The sequence below is a fragment of the Dendropsophus ebraccatus genome, chromosome 8, assembly GCF_027789765.1.
Source record: "Dendropsophus ebraccatus isolate aDenEbr1 chromosome 8, aDenEbr1.pat, whole genome shotgun sequence".
NCBI lineage: Eukaryota > Metazoa > Chordata > Amphibia > Anura > Hylidae > Dendropsophus > Dendropsophus ebraccatus.
The window spans coordinates 119,719,662-119,738,905 of record NC_091461.1 but is presented as its reverse complement, the minus strand read 5'-3'; the positions used below and the strand labels follow the sequence as shown (position 1 = coordinate 119,738,905).

Below are 19,244 nucleotides of genomic sequence, written 5' to 3'. Positions count from 1 at the left end.
GATAGCGAAGCCAAATACTTTATAGAAGATTCTAGCATCTGACGGTGCAGCTGTTCCTCTTCCATTATGCTTTATGGGCCACTTTTACATGGTAGTATTCCGGACTAGTATTTGGAAGCCAAAACCAGGAGGGGGTCCAAAATCCAGAAGAGGTGCAAATGCTTCTATTATACTTTTTATCTGTTTTGTTCCATTCCGGGTTCTGGCTTCCAGATACTGATGCAAAATTATGTTCAAAGTTGTCTCAGGTGAATGTGACAGCCATGAAGTCATACCATCATCCCCCTTTGGGTAGGTGCCTCTTTTTGTCTGCTGCACATCCCCCAAAATATCTTTGTCAAAAATGTCCTTGTCTTTTTTGAGGTGCAAGAAGGCTTTAAATTAACCAGGGGCATAACTAGAAATGGCTGCCCCCCCCCTTTCCCCCCAAGTGACCACTAAGCCCTCAAGTGTAGTCCCAAATGCAAGTGCTCGTTGAGGGGTGCTAGCAGTTTTAGGGACATTTGCAGAATCCGTGAGGCCCACTCGGTCATCGGATGCTGCAATAGATGACAGCTCAGGGGGCCCAGCATATTGCAGGAGTGGGCTAAGTGGGCCCCCTGATGCAATGGGCCCCATAGTTGCTACAGTGGTATTTATGCCCCTGAAATCAACAGTGGACAGTGACAATGAGTGCCCTTTCGGCACCTCAGTCCAGCACTTTCTGCATTCGGATCACTCCCCTTTCCCTAGTGACACCTCAATAAGGGCTGTTGATTACATTCCTGGACCAAGGCGGGAAGAGGGGACTCAATGTAGAAGCGTCGGCTCTGTGACACCGTCCACCAATAATTAACAAAGATATTTTTTGAATATGCAACAGACACATTAGCTGATGGTGCCAAAAAAGCCACCTACCCAAAGTGGGAAGACAGTATGATTTCAATGAGGTTTTAATTAAGGCTAAGACTCCCAGTGATCAAAAGAATGGGGTCTTAATTGCCCCTGTTGGACATACATGCAGCGCCATTTATTTCTATGGTCCTAATGACGATAGCTGAGAAGTAGAATGTAAGCATAATTTATGCACCCCGGGAGGCCATCCTATATCAGTTTAAGGCTATGTTCACACTGCGTATATGTCCGGCCGCATATTTTCGCGGCTGGACATATACACGGTAAACTCCGGCCAGAGATTTACGCTACTTGCGGCCGGCTACGTACGGACCGCGAACTTACGCCCGTAGTCTACTTACGCTTCCCGAGCGCCCTACGTAGCGATCTGACAGCGGTCTTTTACTTGGAAATCTTCGCCTAGCCCCGGACACCCCACAGAACCTTTTGGATCGGCACAAAAAGCTGCAAAAATGAAGAAATCACCACTACGTACGGGACCGCATGTTACGCTACGGGCGTAAGTTACGGCATTTTCGTTCGCAAACAATGGTCTGGTTAATTATTTATGGCACCGCGTACGATCCTGGCGTAAGTTCGTACGTAGTGTGAACTGTGCAGCCGTACATCGTATGCTTTCCATTGTACGCAAACTACGTAAGTCTCCGGCCGCTTATTCACAGAACGCGCTATGGCCGGAAACTTACGTAGTGTGAACATAGCCTAATAGTGTTTGGACCCCGCTGATCAGACACTTATCACCTGACCTGTAGATAGATGATGAGAAGACATGAGTGCAACTCGGTCATGCTTGAGTCCAATCGTTCAGCATTTGAATACTCTAGGAAGATGTGGATACACCCATAGGATGTAGTCTGTATCCATGTTTTCCCGGACTCTCTAGGACCGCATACAACTTCCTCAGAAACCAGTAATCAAAACCCGAACAACTGGACTTGAGCATGCACGCATTGTGCTCATCTCTAGAGATGAGAGTCATTCATGTAAACCCCTTTAATAGACCCCCACCAATTATTAGAATGAGAAGGGCGAAGAGCACGGCCATTCACTTTACTGGCTTCACAGGACGGGTTCCATAAACTTTTAGTGAGGCTTGTCTTGTCCAGTGGGACTGAGATTGCAGCAAACCAGGGAGAGAAGCTCAAAAGGTTGTTTTATATTGACAGGGATTCTATAAATGTTATTAGTAAACAATAACCAAAATTTTAGTCATCTATGTATAGTTATAGCCTAACAGACCAGTATATTTGTTTACCAGCAGAATGACATTTATCTGCTGAATACACTATAACCATATAGCTGAACACAGGGCTAATATTAACCATCGGCAGTGTCCTCCCAACATGTTTCACCACTATCAATGCAGCATCTTCAGGGGACATTGGGGAAAGGACATTGGTCTTTCCTGGGAGTTGTAGTTTTGCAGAAGCTGGGAAGCCCAAGGTTAAAGATGCTGTACGACTTGATACCTACTGTATATGGAAGCCTATGAAGAAACATTACTGCAGGAACCCTGCTGTGCCCAATGCAGCAATGACAGCTTCCCAAGCTTTCCCTCCTAAGCTGTCAGTGGTAAAGAGAATATACGGAAAGTTCTGTTTCCCTCCTGCACTGTAGGCTTAATATAAACCATGAATCTATTTCCAGCTGCATAATATTCATTGACAGGTGTCAGGAAACGTTGCTTCCAGCCTATTTTCTTGATTGGAATTTTACATAAAATAGTGAATTGCAGACAGGTTGGCTTTCTTCATCATCCCGATCCTCTGACCCATGATGAGATGCTACATTTTTCCCTCTTAAAAAAAAAAATCCCACTTTAATAGGAATACTTTTCCGATTCGTTAAATGAAATCTCCAAAGCCCAGTAGCATTTTTGGTGCTTATATGTAAATGTCAGTGGGGATTTGAGATTAAAAGCTGTATTTTTCTACAAGTCAATGAAGATCTCCAAAGGATAAAGAACTTTTCAAATAGAAATTCCTCTAGCATTGCGGAGAGACAGTAACTCAGCGCTCTGTTCACTTGTCGGGAGATGTGTCTACCAGCCCGGCTATCACTTTACCGGAATGTTTTAATTAACCCTTCTGCCTCCAGAGATGGGAATAACCTTGCGAATAAAAAAAAAGACCCTTTTCGAGCTTCATTAAAATCTCCCCCAGGTTGACAGTTCCTTCGGAGAAGCCATAGATCTTTTGGTTTGGTGTATTACTTAACGCTATGGAAGCTGTGGGGGTGGCTCGCAGCTCCTCTTTATTTTCACATCATTTAAGGTTCCGGAGTAATTACAAGGATTTTATGCGGATGGATGAAGCGGCGTTACTCCGCACCCAGACTGCGAGGGATTTCAGAGACGCAGAGTTAAATGTTTGCTTAAAATATTTAAAGGGGACAACCGGCTTTAAGAAAACACAAAACTTTTCTCAAATATTGAATGACAGAACGAAAATGCCTGGGGAGGTGAGAAACAGGCATGAGAGACTGGAATCTTTTATTGGAAATGTAACTCCGATTGTTAGGCTCTAATGCAAAATCCATAGAGCCCAAAATATTGCCCCCCCCCCCCCCATCCCATTTATAGGACTGGTCTATTCATATGGGGCAAAGGATCAGAGCCATAAAGACCCATGGAATACCTTGGAATGGAGACTCACTCTACTATGATCAGTGTTAAGTTCAGAACATGAAAAGCAAATTATTGTTATTTATTTTAATAACGTGCAGTGTAATATAGTAGGAAAATGTGAGTAATCTGGCAATTACAAGGTCACTGTGTATAGAAGAACACTGCAGAGACACCATCACATGTCTCGACGTCAGACCTTCCCTCCGGGAAGGAACAACCAAGCCAAAGCGTTCTCCAGTCAAGGAAACCACCTCAGCAAGGTATCCATCCACAGACAGCTGTTTCGGGGTTTTTGCCCCTCAACAGTGTGGAGTAGGTTTCTGGCTAGAGAGAGCAATGACTAGTAAGTGCATGCAAAAGGACGCTGGTTGACCTCAGGGAGATCAACCAAAACACCACAGAGACACCATCACGTGTCTCAATGTCAGTGTATTCTAGAACATTGCCCCCCTGGGAAATCAAATGTGCAAAAGAACACTGCAGAGACACCATCACATGTCTCAATGTCAGTGAACTAGCCAGACCTTCCCTCCGGGAAGGAACAACCAAGCCAAAGACGTTCTCCAGCCAAGGAAGCCACCTCAGCAGGGTATCCATCCACAGACAGCTGTTTCGGGGTTTTTGCCCCTCAACAGTGTGGAGTAGATTTATAGCTAGTGAGAGCAATGACTAGTAAGTGCATGCAAAAGGACGCTGGTTGACCTCAGCCCTTGGCTTGGTTGTTCCTTCCCGGAGGGAAGGTCTGGCTAGTTCACTGACGTTGAGACACGTGATGGTGTTTCTGCGGTGTTTTGGTTGATCTCCCTGAGGTCAACCAGCGTCCTTTTGCATGCATTTACTAGTCATTTACTAGAAAAAACAAACAACAACAACACAAAAAATAAAATGCCAGCGATATAAACACCTATATGTGGTGCGACGGCCATTGTTGGGGTCTGTAGGATGACATGGCCCTATTGCTGTATGGTAGGAAGGAGTTAAAACAGACAGGTTGAGAAATAATTTGGTTATTAGGACTTTATATATTTCATCCAACACTGAACTATAAAAGACATTTTTCTCCTTCACTTGACTTTCGGTTATTGGCCCAATGTAACTTTTCCTAATGAATCCATTAGTTTTTTTCTGCACTACCATCAGACAAAATTACTTATTTTTGGACAACATTGATATATTAAATATATGAACATAAAAAAGTCAAAAGCACTATGTAATGAAATAAAATACATGGCCGGGGTGTCAGAGGTAAGCCAGGAAACTGGCAAAGTAGATATTGTTAAAGTTGCAGGATGGTGCAGGCAAGCCAAAAACTGAGGTCATTGTATAGAGAAGAAGGAGAACTCTCCTCATCATCTTCTGTGATCCTGGAAGTCAGTGAGGGTCTCAGCCACCGATTTATACATATTTCAAATCTGACTCGTAAAAGTTTTTTAAATTTTGTTTTACACTACAGTAACGTTTTAGTAGATTTATTTTGCTATTGGCGTATACACATTGTTCTTACTCCAATTGTCGTTATAGGTCAAGTATTTCCTCTTTCAGCAAATATGCAAGAAATGAGCAAATTCGGCAAAGTAAAAACCTAACTGCGACTTGTTCCGTCTGCTCGCGGCTTTCTAGAAGGAATTCTCCTTGGATGGTTTCCAGAGCAATAAGTGAAGGCAGTTTTGGAAGTAAAATTGCCTTTTTTTGTATTGAACCCAAATGTCCTATCTCTAATGTACAAGCTGTAGAATGGCCTTTGAAGAACAGCGTTTGATTCCTGTTTACCAAGTAGAACACGACTCAGAACTTTTCACAATGTTTCATTACCGGCACATTTCCAAGTCCGAGTCCACAACGTCCCTATGGATGGAGGGAAAGGCAAAGGCAAAAAAAAAATTATGTTCACTTTCTGGATTCTGCAAATACTATGACACGTTTAATGGGATTTTACAGAAATTTATATTTATAAATCAAAATCATACAATATCTTAGGTGCCTATAATGTCCGAGACCTTTAGGATCCACCCATTAAGTAGGCCACACCATAAAGGGTTACTATTAGGGATGAGCAATGCTGGATTCCCAATGAATTTTGCCATTAATACGCATTGTTAACTAAAAAAAATTTTTATATTTTGTTTTCAAATTCATTAAATTAAAAAAAAAAAAAAAAAAAATGTGCTCAACTATCCTCACTCTCAGTGTCCTCCTCTGTGTCTCTGGTGTCTCCAGCCACCTAAAGTCTGCTTGGCCAAGCACTGACTGAGCCGGGACAGCACCGTGGCCAGTGATTGGCTGAGCAGGTTGTAACTCTTCTTTCTCGAAGGTGACAGCCCACTGAGTCAATTATTGGCCGCCGCCCTGTCCCTCAGTCGGTGATTGTCTAAGTCAGATTTTGGCTACAGAGGACACTGGAGGCCAGAGACCAAGGACACTGGGGGTGGGGGCGCGGACAGATAAGTAGAAATCAGCGAACAGCTGAACCACACCAAAACCGCCAAACACCTGCAACTGTTTAGCTGTTTTACGCCCAAAATGAATGAGAACCTGCCAAATAAAACTTTTTTAAAGTTAGCTCGTCTCTATTTACCGCCGTTTTAGCAACTCAGTGTTTATTTTGGAAAATGAAAAAGATAAATATTTTGTTCCAATAAACATTCTGTGTCAGTACCTGAATTCTGCCACTTCCTGACTGTGGGCCTCCGAAACGCATTGTTTTAACATCAAATTGGAGTTATCCGTCTCCTGGTGTTGTCCTGGTGTTGTCCTGGTGTTGTCCTGGTGTTGTCCTGGTGTTGTCCTGGTGTTGTCCTGGTCTGGTCGTGATCAGAATTACACCTTGCAGCACGAGTAAGTGAATTGTTCCTTAGAATTGGTGGGTTGTGTTACTCACTAGGATCAGTCGCAGAAGCTCTGTAGACAAGGGAGTATACTATATGATCAGCCTGGATGGATGTTGCATTTGTTTGTACAGCAATGCCTTATTCTGTTCAAAACCTGCTTTCTGTCATTGAATAGAAAAAAAAAAAACATATCGATAATATTCAAACACAGTCACAGCTCCAGCAAATCCAAAATTAAACCCTCCAGTGTTGATCCAAAAGCAAAATTGTAAATGAGGTTGAAGACGATTGCCCTTTATTAAAGCGGTGAATAAAAATTATTTACAATTTGTTTACATGTATACTTTGGCAGCAGTTAAGAGTGACTGTCAGGAATGTGCAGTAGCCTGGTCTGAACTGGGCCTGTTTTTGCTTCTGTGTGACACACCTGATTGCTTCTCAGGTTCCAGCAATGCAGGAGTTACACTGAACTCTGCTAGACTTGATTGCTGCAGCTGAGCAAGGCTTTTGATTGACTTTTTCCTCTGCCTGTCCGGAACCTTGAGAATCAAAGCTCCTGTTCAATGGGGATCCGAAACAGGCTTTTGATCCTCATAAAAGAAAGCTGAGCCAGTCTCTCACTGCTGGCTATTAAGGTTCATACCCTGGTCCCAGCTCCCCCTGTCTATTCCTGCGATCCCCGTACCTAATTCCTCTGCTCAATTTACCTGTTATCTGACCTCCCGCCTGACCTTTGACTACCCGACTGTTTACCGATTTTGTACTGCGTTGCCCGTTTGGTTTTGACCTTGGCTTGTTGACTATCCTTTGTGTTTGTTTGTCTGTCTCGTTCTGTGTTACACTTACACCAGAGCAGGGACCTCCTCCGCTGTTGTCCGCGGCTGCCTAGGGCCATTTGAGGCAGATAGGTAGGGAAAGTGGGTGGGCTCAGCATTAGGGCTCACTGTCGTGTCTTATCCCTACCTCCCCTGTCCTGACAGTGACAATACACTGGGGGGAGCTGTCTGTGTCACTCGTGCTATAGCCTCCTCTGATGTCTATATAATACATGTTACCATCAGAATAGACATTACACTGGGGGAAGCTGTCTGTGTCACTAGTGCTGCAGCCTCCCCTCATGTCTATATAATACATGTTACCATTATAATAGACATTACACTGGGGGAGCTGTCTGTGTCACTAGTGCTGCAGCCTCCCCTCATGTCCATATAATACATGTTACCATTAGAATAGACATTACACTGGGGGAAGCTGTGTCACTAGTGCTGCAGCCTCCCCCAATGACTCTATTATATATGTTATCATTAGAATAGACATTGCACTGGGGATGCTGTATGTGTCATTAGTGTTTTAGCCTCCCCTGATGTTTATGTAAGAAATGTTATCTTTAGAACAGACATTACATTGGGGAAAGCTGTCAGTTTTATTGGTGTTGCAGCCTCCCCTGATGTCTATATAATATGTTTGTCAAGCATGCTTGAGTTTAATTGTTCAGCACTTGAATGCTGGTGGCTAAAGAAGTTGGATGCAGTCCTAAGGAGTTTGGATACATGGGTACAGTCATAGAAAAGACATTACACTGGGGGGAGCTGTCTGTGCCACTAGTGCTGCAGCCTTCCCTGATGTCTATATAATACATGTTATCATTAGAATAGACATTACACTGGGGGAGCTGTCTGTGTCACTAGCTCTTCAGCCGTGGAACAGTGTAGCAGAAAGAGCAAAAATATCTCAATTACTGCATGCTCTGCGGCTGCAACACTAGTCACACAGACAGCTTCCCCCAGTATAATGTCTATTCTAATGGTAACATGTATTATATATCAAGGGAGGCTGCAGCACTAGTGACACACACAGCTTCCCCCAGTGTAATGGATATGGATTCACATATGGATTTACAATATATTCTATATATCTTCAAAAGAGCATGTTAGAGTAACTATAGGCCTGTGCCTACTGGGCAAACTAGAACTGGAATTAAGAAAAAAATGTGCTCATCTGTGCTCATTGGGCACAAACCACAACACAAAATGGGGAATATGGACACTATGATAGCGCCTCCTACTGTACCAGACAAGACAGCAAACATGTGGAGGGACATGTACCTTCCTGCTAGATTTATTATTTTTTTTTTTCATTTTTTTAGTAATACAGAACAATTAATGTTATTTGGTTGATCTGATATTATACACAGTCTGTATACGGACAACCTTGTATTTTCAGTTTTGTTCTCCTTCACTGTAGGATTGTTACTCGTCACAGGTTATTAAATATTCCATCAGCCAGTGTAATACTAACCGTGTGCAAGACTGATGGCAAATCTGCACTGTGCTATGTGCTGCTTCACCTTCATAGAGGTCTTTGATGCAAAATATCTATCTATCTATCTATCTATCTATCTATCTATCTATCTATCTATCTATCCATCTATCTCCTATCTATCTATCTATCTCTTATCTATCTATCTATGTCCTATCTATTATCTATCTATCTATCTCCTATCTATCTATCTATCTATCTATCTATCTATCTCCTATCTATCTATCTATCTATCTATCTATCTATCTATCTCCTATCTATCTATCTATCTATCTATCTATCTATCTCCTATCTCCTATCTATCTATCTATCTATCTATCTATCTATCTATCTATCTATCTATCTCCTATCTATCTATCTATCTATCTATCTCCTATCTATCTATCTATCTTCTATCTATCTATCTATCTATCTATCTATCTATCTATCTCCTATCTATCTATCTATCTAGCTATCTCCTATCTATCTATTTATCTATCTATCTATCTCCTATCTATCTATCTATCTATCTATCTATCTATCTATCTATCTATCTCCTATCTATCTATCTATCTATCTATCTATCCAGGGGCGTATCTAGGATTCATGGGGCCCCATAGCAATAAAACTGCATGGGCCCCCCCCTCCCCTACACGCTATGATATATATATAAGATTCTCTTGTGGCCAGAGGCAGAATCCTGCGTGCAGCCACAACAGTGACTGGCAGAGGAGAAAGCTAATGTCTGCTTATTCTGTCCATCCACTGTATTAAACTGCACTTACACACTGCAGTACATAAGGGGTTAAGCAAAAGGAAACAGGAGGCTCTTATCTTCCCTGTGCATCCCGGGCCCCCCTCCCTCCACGGACCCCATAGCAACCGCCTTTCCTGCCTCTATGGTAGCTAAAGTCACTTTTTGTTATTTGTCAAGTACAAATATTGTAGCTATTACTACAAACTTTCTGAATAGAATATTAAAATACTTAAAGTGTACTTGTCACTTTGAAAATGCAATATGATCCGCCAGATGCATGTTATAAACCAGAGGAGCCGCACATATTGATATATAATTTTGTGGGAAAAAGATTCAGTATAACTTTTAATTTATTCAATAAAATCCTGGTCTTAGGAGTCCAGTGGGCGGTCCTAATCAGTGAATGACAGTTATCTGTATGCTCATACAGGTAAAGCTGTCAATCACTGATTAAGTAGAACCGCCCACTTGAATCTTATTTAAATGCGCAAGGTTTTTAAGTATCCCTGTCATATGCAAAAACCTTTGGCATGTTTGATATGTTAGGGACACCCACTGATCTCTAGAATGAGCAGGAAGACTACTGTACTTCTCAGCTCGCTGGCTCTTCTTTTTTGCTGGCGGACGTGGTCTCTATTGTAAGTTATAGACAGGAAAGGCAGCGAGGGGCAGGGGCGTGCTCAGCCGCACACATATACTATAGCTTATGGCTCTACTAGGCATTGCTCCCACCTAGCCAGAATCCTGCTCCACACTGATGAGGGGCAACACCCCGAAACAGCTGTACGTGGATGGACACCTGGCCTTGGTTTTTCCCTTGTCATTACATTGACTTATAGGGCCACTTAATATGGTGGTTTCCTTACAGGAGCCACCCCTTGGCTGGGTCCTTCCCGGAGGGATATCTGGCTAGTCCTGTGTTTCGAGACTCTTCAATGAGGCTGCACAGGCTCTTCTTTTTGCACACATATCCTGGCTCATAATGTTGAGCGAAGACGCTGAACTGTTCAGGTTGGGCAATGTTCTCTCATCTCGAGTGCTCAACATTTGACTCTCAGCGGCTGGAGAGTTTGGATGCCGCCCTGGGAATCCTGGAAACATGGGCACACTCAAAGGCCATGAGCTGTATTCATGTTTTCCTGGAACCCTAGGTTGGCATCCAACTTCTGCAGCCGCGCAGATTCAAATGCCAAGCGCTTGGGTTTGGCTCAAAACTACCGGCTAACTCTAGAATCTGTAGTAGTCTCAAACTCATCCGTCAAAACTTTTGACTTGTCTTTGTTACATAAAAAGCAAAGGAATTGATCACATTGTGCAGTTTGCATGCTGCCGTGGCTAACATACAGACAAAACCAGAAAAATGTGGCGGCAACCTGCAAGTGTCAGGCCTCACTGTATATACTCCCTCTAGCGTACCTGCAATAAAAACCGATTCTAAAGTTTGTTTGTTTTTTTAATAAAAAAATTAGGTTCTTAGCAAACCATTGAATGTACCAACTCACCATGCTAAGGTGACTCCAAAGAGAGTTGGACCCTTAAATTCTGTTCTAATTATTATTTTTTACATTATTTTCCCTGTTACATGCCAACTTATTTATTTATTTTTGTAAATGGGGACACTTTAAATAAATAATTGAAGAGTTTTCCTAAATCCTTTGCGATCAATCTGCATAGCTCCTCCCCCAGATTCCATCTTCCCTTCCAGATGAGCAGGACTCAGGGACTTCCATGCTTACATTGCAGGTGGAGGATTTTGTGGACAGTGAAATTTTCCCTTTCCAATGATTTGCGACATGCGATGGATATAGGCGAGGGTTAACGTGTCCTCTCCCGTTCCCGCTAACTCCGCAGGAGAGGGTGCGGGCGATTTGTTTAATAATGGATTCAAAGAAATTCATAATTTATGGCGTATTTTAATAAAAGGGGACACATTAATATTAATGTTCCAATCTGCGGCTCGGAATTGATGAGGTCTGTCTCTTTCTTCCAGTGAACCTGGTCTCTGAAGCTGAGCAGAGGGTCGTGTTTATCACTGCGCGAGTACACCCGGGGGAGACGCCATCTTCCTTTGTATGTCAGGGTGAGTGACTGTCACTTCCTTACACCCTTTAGGTAACAATGACAGGAGGCTTCCAGAGAAGAACTCTTAAAGTGTTTTCTGTTATTTAAATTTAAAGAAATCAACAGTACAAGCAATTTTAAGAAATTCTGTAATAGGTTTTATTACAGAGACACACACACTTCTTATCTGTGCATTACCAGGCAAAGCCGTCTTCATTACAGAGGAACAAAGTGAAGACGGGTTATAATGGACTGCGTCCATTATAACCTATGGAGAGGGGAGTGGCTGAGGGGTGATCAGGAAGAGCAGAGAAGCAGCTGTGTAGTTTGGAGACTGTCTGGATACATAACACTCTGGATTCACAGGTCAGAAAGGTCACTGGTAGTCGTGAAACTTGATGAGAGAGGATTGCAGGATGTTGTGCTGTGCAGGGCTGCCTTTTCTCCTCTCTGTGCTCACTCATCCCCCTCAGCCCCTCCCCTCTCCACAGAGCATAATGCACACAGAAATCCTGCTTCTTCTGAGGTGTGTGTGTGTGGGGGGGGGGGGGGGTAGGAAAACAGCATTTTGAGTACAGAAGGAAACTCTTTTGCTTAATAAAACCTATTAGAGAGTTTCTTAAAATTGCTTGTACCGGCCGGGTCACGGAATGGCCGGTCTCTGGCCAGATCATCTCGGCAACAACGGCCGTAGTTTTACGTAGTGTGAACATAGCCTAAGACTTTAATAAATGACTAGTTCTGGCTACTTAAAGGGGTTATCCAGGCTAAGAAAAACATGGCCATTTTCTTCCAGAAACAGCGCCACTCTTGTCCTCAGGTTGGATGTGGTATTGCAGCTCAGTCCCATTAAAGGGAGTAGAGCTGGATTGTAATGACGCACAAGCATGTGGGTAAATGCTTCTCACTCCACTCACATGGACTTAGTATAGGAGTCTGTCTTCATTGCATGCTCAGAACTAGAAAAAAAAAAAAACTTGCTTAGTGTGTACTTCTCCCAGCTTGCACTAGTGATCAGTGGTGGGGGGTTCTGACCATTTGAAGGCGCCACAATGAAGCTTACAGAAATCACCTATGAAGGCATGCTGAATCATTGTATGTTACTAGTACTAGGGATGTCATGACATAGCAGAGAGGAGTATGTGCTGTGCTGTGCTGTGCTGTGATTGGCCAAGAAAGTAAGGAAAAGGAAGTCCATGTGTGAGTACTGAGGGCAAACAGGCAAACTCTGCTCCGACCTCTGAAATTGAGAGAATGAGAAATATCTATGCACCATGGATGGAACTCAATAAAAGCCATCACAAGGATGAAGGGTTAAAGGGGTATTCCATTCAAACATACCTTCTGATATGTTTCTGCCCATGGTGAGACTAACAATTCCTTTAATACTTGTTATTATCTATTCAGTCTCCTTCCCCCAGTTCTCAGCTGCTGCTTTCTGCTGAAGATACAAAAATCTGTGCGTGAGCCTTTCTCTCTGTCTCCCCTCTTCCTCGTGATGCAAACAAGTCCCTGACTGGCTGTATCTGCAACATTGTACCTTATTTGTATCTCTGAGAGGGTTACTCTGAGGTCAAGCTGCTGATGAACTTACTGTGATTAATCTTCCCAGCATTACAAAGAAGCTACAATGTTGCAAATAAAGCCTGCCAGGGACCTGTTTACCTCAGCTGTCTCAGAAGGGAGGGGGGGACAGAGAGAAAAGCTCACACACAGATTTTTGCGTCTTCAGCAGAAAGCAGCAGCAGCTGAGAACTGGGGGAAGGAGACTGAATAGATAATAACAAGTATGGAAGAAATTGTTAATCTCACTCGCAGCAACATATCAGAAGTTATGTTTGAGTGGAATACCCCTTTAATCGAACAAAAAACATGCAATTTTTGAAATGACAGGCACACTTTAAGATAAAGCCTCAGCACTTAACATAGTAAGCAGCTAATACTGTAAGTGTATATAGCACCTACATAATATTACCTGATTTATATAGCACCTACATAGTATTACCGGATGTATATAGCACCTACATAGTATTACCTGATGTATATAGCACCTACATAGTATTACCTGATGTATACAGCACCTACATAGTATTACCTGATGTATACAGCACCTACATAGTATTACCTGATGTATACAGCACCTACATAGTATTACCTGATGTATACAGCACCTACATAGTATTACCTGATGTATATAGCACCTACATAATATTACCTGATGTATATAGCACCTACATAATATTACCTGATTTATATAGCACCTACATAGTATTACCTGATGTATATAGCACCTACATAGTATTACCTGATGTATATAGCACCTACATAGTATTACCAGATGTATATAGCACCTAGATAGTATTACCTGATGTATATAGCACCTACATAGTATTACCTGATGTATATAGCACCTACATAATATTACCTGATGTATATAGCACCTACATAGTATTACCTGATGTATATAGCACCTACATAATACTACCTGATTTATATAGCACCTTCATAGTATTACCTGATGTATACAGCACCTACATAGTATTACCTGATGTATATAGCACCTACAGAATATTACCTGATTTATATAGCACCTTCATAGTATTACTAGATGTATATAGCACCTGCATAGTATTACCTGATGTATATAGCACCTACATAATATTACCTGATGTATATAGCACCTACATAGTATTACTAGATGTATATAGCACCTACATAGTATTACCTGATGTATATAGCACCTAGATAGTATTACCTGATGTATATAGCACCTACATAGTATTACCTGATGTATATAGCACCTACATAGTATTACCTGATGTATATAGCACCTACATAATATTACCTGATGTATATAGCACCTACATAGTATTACCTGATGTATATAGCACCTACATAATATTACCTAATGTATATAGCACCTACATAGTATTACTAGATGTATATAGCACCTACATAGTATTACCTGATGTATATAGCACCTACATAGTATTACCTGATGTATATAGCGCCTACATAGTATTACCTGATGTAATGTAAGCGTTATGCAATATCCCCCCCAGCACACATATAGATATCACCTACAATGGATGTTTTGTGGTTGTTATATATCATTACATTGGCACCGTACATTCCATTAGCCGCGGGATATTAAGAAAACTGAGAATTGCACCTTCTTACTTAACACACAACAAAAAAAAAACAAGTGTTGTCTTATTGATGTGCTGGTGCGGACACCCAGGGTGATATCCATCAATAGGCAAGAAAACCTGCAGAATGTCAGGGTCCATTCAGGGAGCAACATAAGGGCCCTTCCAAGTTTTAATGACAGCAAAGAGGAAACTTTGTGCCATTTAATGTCCGTTCTCTGAAAGACTTTGCCGTGTGAACTGCGTATAACATGTAATCTATAGCCTCCCAGACGGGCTTCACTCCTTGGGTTCCTTGTAACCAGTAATATCCATGATTTATGTTCTTCTAAGATTTCACACCTGGGAAAAAACATATCAATAAAAGTGAATATCAGAAATATAAGGTGTCGGATGTAACCGGTCATAGGTGTCAGCATCCCCTCACTAGCAGCTAATAGACACGACCGAACATTCACTCTGCAAATCAATAATACACTTTTTTTTATTTTTATATATATATATATATATATATATATATATATATATATATAAATAATAAAATGTATTTTTTTATGTATTTTTTTTCCTTACAAATATTAGAATTTTGAATGTTGTTAAAATAGTTATTAAATGCACAAATCTTACACTCTTCCTCACCTTCAGCATCAGCCTGTCCTCTCACAGTAGTTACTTCTCCCACTCCCTGAGACCTCCTCCTCCTGTAGCTCCTCTTCCCACTCCCTGACAGGCATCCTCCTCCTGTAGCTTCTCTTCCTCCTCCCTGACAGGCATCCTCCTCCTGTAGCTCCTCTTCCTCCACCCTGACAGGCATCCTCCTCCTGTAGCTCCTCTTCCTCCACCCTGACAGGCATCCTCCTCCTGTAGATCCTCTTCCTCCTCCTCCCTGACAGGCATCCTCCTCCTGTAGCTCCTCTTCCTCCTCCTCCCTGACAGGCATCCTCCTCCTGTAGCTCCTCTTCCTCCTCCTCCTGACAGGCATCCTCCTCCTGTAGCTCCTCTTCCTCCTCCTCCTGACAGGCATCCTCCTCCTGTAGCTCCTCTTCCTCCTCCTCCTGACAGGCATCCTCCTCCTGTAGCTCCTCTTCCTCCTCCTCCCTGACAGGCATCCTCCTCCTGTAGCTCCTCTTCCTCCCTGAAAGTCTTCTTACTCCTGTAGCTTCTTCCCCACCCTGATAGTCATTCTCCTCCTGTAGCTTCTTCCCCTTATCCTCCTTTATCTGCTTTCTTTTCTTGACAAATATCCTCCTCCTGTATCTCCTCCCCTGTTCTGACAGGCATCTTCTGTGGCTCCTTCCCTCCTTAAGGCATCTATCTTCTGTAACCCCTCTCCCTACCTGACAGGCATCCTCTGTCTGAAGCTCTTACCCCTCCCTGACAGGCAGCCTCCTCCTGTAGCCTCTCCCTCTCCCTGACAGGCAGCCTCCTCCTGTAGCCCCTCCCCCTCCCTGACAGGCAGCCTCCTCCTGTAGCCCCTCCCCCTCCCTGACAGGCAGCCTTTTCCTGTAGCTCCTACCCCTCCCTGACAAGCAGCTATCCACTGCAGCTCCTCCTCCTCGCTGAGAGGCATCCTCCTTCTGTAGTCCTGACAGACAGCTTCCTCCTGTAGCGCCACCTCTCCCTGACAGGCAGCCTCCTCCTGTAGCCCCTCCCCCTCCATGACAGGCAGCCTCCTCTTGTAGCCCCTCCCTCTCCCTGACAGGCATCCTCCTCCTGTAGCCCCTCCCTCTCCCTGACAGGCAGCCTCCTCCTGTAGCCCCTCCCCCTCCCTGACAGGCAGCCTCCTCCTGTAGCCTCTCCCCCTCCCTGACAGGCAGCCTCCTCCTGTAGCCCCTCCCCCTCCCTAACAGAGAGCCTCCTCCTGTAGCCCCTCCCCCTCCCTGACAGGCAGCCTTCTCCTGGAGCCCCTCCCCCTCCCTGACAGGCAGCCTCCTCCTGTAGCCCCTCCCCCTCCCTGACAGGCAGCCTCCACCTGTAGCCCCTCCCTCTCCCTGACAGGCAGCCTCCTCCTGTAGCCCCTCCCCCTCCCTGACAGCCTTTTCCTGGAGCTGATGTCACTCTCTGAAGTAATAGTAAGACAAGTCTATTTGAGCTGTTACAAGATGACCAGTAATTACGCCTCCTCCCTCCTTCCTAATGTGATTAGACTTCAAAAAGCGTGCAATGAATTCAGAACATTTTTGAGGTCATGCGATGGACAGCATTAACAAGAGACCTAAATAAGACTCGGTCTGTTTACTGATCTCTTGTAAAGTCTGGGAAAAGTTTGGAGTAAGCGGCGCCTGCAGTGACAACAAACCTTGGGATTTCCGGAGAACTTTCCTGTTAATTAGTTTGCTGCCCTATATAACCGTGTTAGTCGGGAGCCCGGCTATTATCTGGAGTATCTTGTTTGTTAAACGCAGTTCTCCTAAAAGCAAAGGTTAAGGGCAGCGGTTCCACTCAGCAACTTTTCCTGCTTGATGATTGGAGCGTAATTAATTTCCAATGTCTGTATATTTTGGATTAAACATTTATGGGCATTTATATGCTAATTAAGTATTACAAACTGTAAACATGCAGAAATATTCATTTGTACATAACTTAGCATCAGATTTTTTTTGTTCCCAGAGATATCAGAGGCTTAGCGCAGACGAGTCTCAGGTGGCCCCGAAACTAATTATTTTTTGTTTTCTTCATATCATTTTTTTTTTTTTTTTATCCTTCCCTAAGACAAGAGGGAAGTCAGGAATGGTTTTAATTTTGCTAGTGAATTGAATGTGACAATGGATTCTTCATTATGATAGGGATTTTAACTATTTGAGTGCTTTGTTTCTTAAAGGGGAACTATCAGCAGGTTAGATTGATCTAACCTGCTGATAGTTTCCTAATGGTCACAGGGCGCTGTAGGATGGAGGTGTGTCTCCTACCTTCATCCTCAACAGCGTTTCCATGCTGTCAGTTGTGCCTGGTAAGCCGTTAGGAGCGCTAGGAGCATGGCTACCGCCCCTCCTTGCACTGATCCGGACCCCTGTTTTGATAATTGTTAGAAGGGACAGGCTGGCCAGGGAAGCATCCCTGCCCCCATGTGATGATCCTGCGCCTGGCTAACTCGCTCCCAAATTATTATCAATGGAGGGGGCCGAAGCAGTGCTCAGAGGGGTGATAGCCAACTAACTTTATGAGGATGGCACCAAAGATGGAGTTAACAGACATACCTTCATCCTCAGTGCTCCATGCCCATTAGGGATCTGTCAGCAGGTTCTTCAGATTAATCTAATTGGAGAAGACAGCCCTTTACCAATCAGCGGAGGAGACAATCCCTTACCAATCAGCTGCAAAAACAGCCATTTACCAATCAGTAGAGAAGACAATCCTTTACCAACCAGTGGTGAAACCAGTCTCTTTACCAATCACCAGAGAAGACAATCTTTCACCAATCAACAGAGAAGACAACCTTTTACCAATCAACAGAGAAGACAGCCCTTTATCAATCAGCAGAGAAGACATCCCGTTACCGATCAATGGAGAAGACAGCCCTTTACCAATCAACAGAGAAGACATCCCGTTACCGATCAATGGAGAAGACAGCCCTTTACCAATCAGCAGAGAAGACATCCCGTTACCGATCAATGGAGAAGACAGCCCTTTACCAATCAACAGAGAAGACATCCCTTTACCGATCAATGGAGAAGACAGCCCTTTACCAATCAACAGAGAAGACAACCCTTTACCAATCAACAGAGAAGACAACCTTTTACCAATCAGCAGAGAAGACAACCCTTTACCAATAAGCAGAGAAGACAAACCTTTACCAATCAACAGAGAAGACAGCCCTTTACCAATCAACAGAGAAGACATCCCGTTACCGATCAATGGAGAAGACAGCCCTTTACCAATCAACAGAGAAGACATCCCTTTACCGATCAATGGAGAAGACAGCCTTTTACCAATCAACAGAGAAGACAGCCCTTTACCAATCAACAGAGAAGACATCCCTTTACCGATCAATGGAGAAGACAGCCTTTTACCAATCAACAGAGAAGACAGCCCTTTACCAATCAACAGAGAAGACAACCCTTTACCAATCAGCAGAGAAGACAACCCTTTACCAATAAGCAGAGAAGACAACTCTTTACCAATCAGTAGAGAAGACAACCCTTTACCAATCAACAGATAAGACAACCCTTTACCAATCAACAGATAAGACAACCCTTTACCAATCAACAGATAAGACAACCCTTTACCAATCAACAGATAAGACAACCCTTTACTAATCAACAGAGAAGACGACTCTTTACCAATCAACAGAGAAGACAACTCTTTACAAACTAGCGGAGAAGACAACAACCCAATAGATGGAGAAGATAACCTTTTACCAACCAGCAGAGGTCCAATCCCAATACCCCCATGAAGCCTTTTTAGCCAATACAGCTTTGTTAGCAGGAGATATTTCAGGGTGTTGCCTCTCATCTATGTGTTCTTTAGCTGGTCTCCTTGAGATCAGTGTCTGTGTGCCGTATTGGTCTACTAGGCATTGCTCCAGTCTAGCCAGAATCCTACTCCACACTGATGAGGGGCAACACTCCGAAACCGCTGTCTGTGGATGGATCCCTGACTTTGGTATTTCCCTGGACATACCATCAGACTGG

General features: G+C 43.3%; 1 protein-coding gene across 1 annotated transcript in view; it reads left to right on the top strand.

Annotated features, from left to right (window-relative positions):
- The window catches only part of LOC138799868 (cytosolic carboxypeptidase 6-like), a 291,975-nt gene that overhangs the window by 56,364 nt on the left and 216,367 nt on the right, over positions 1–19,244 (top strand). Inside the window, exon 2 of the mRNA XM_069981583.1 lies at positions 11,394–11,483. The gene's annotated coding sequence lies outside the window, so the exon portion shown is untranslated. The remainder of the gene's footprint in view (positions 1–11,393; positions 11,484–19,244) is intronic.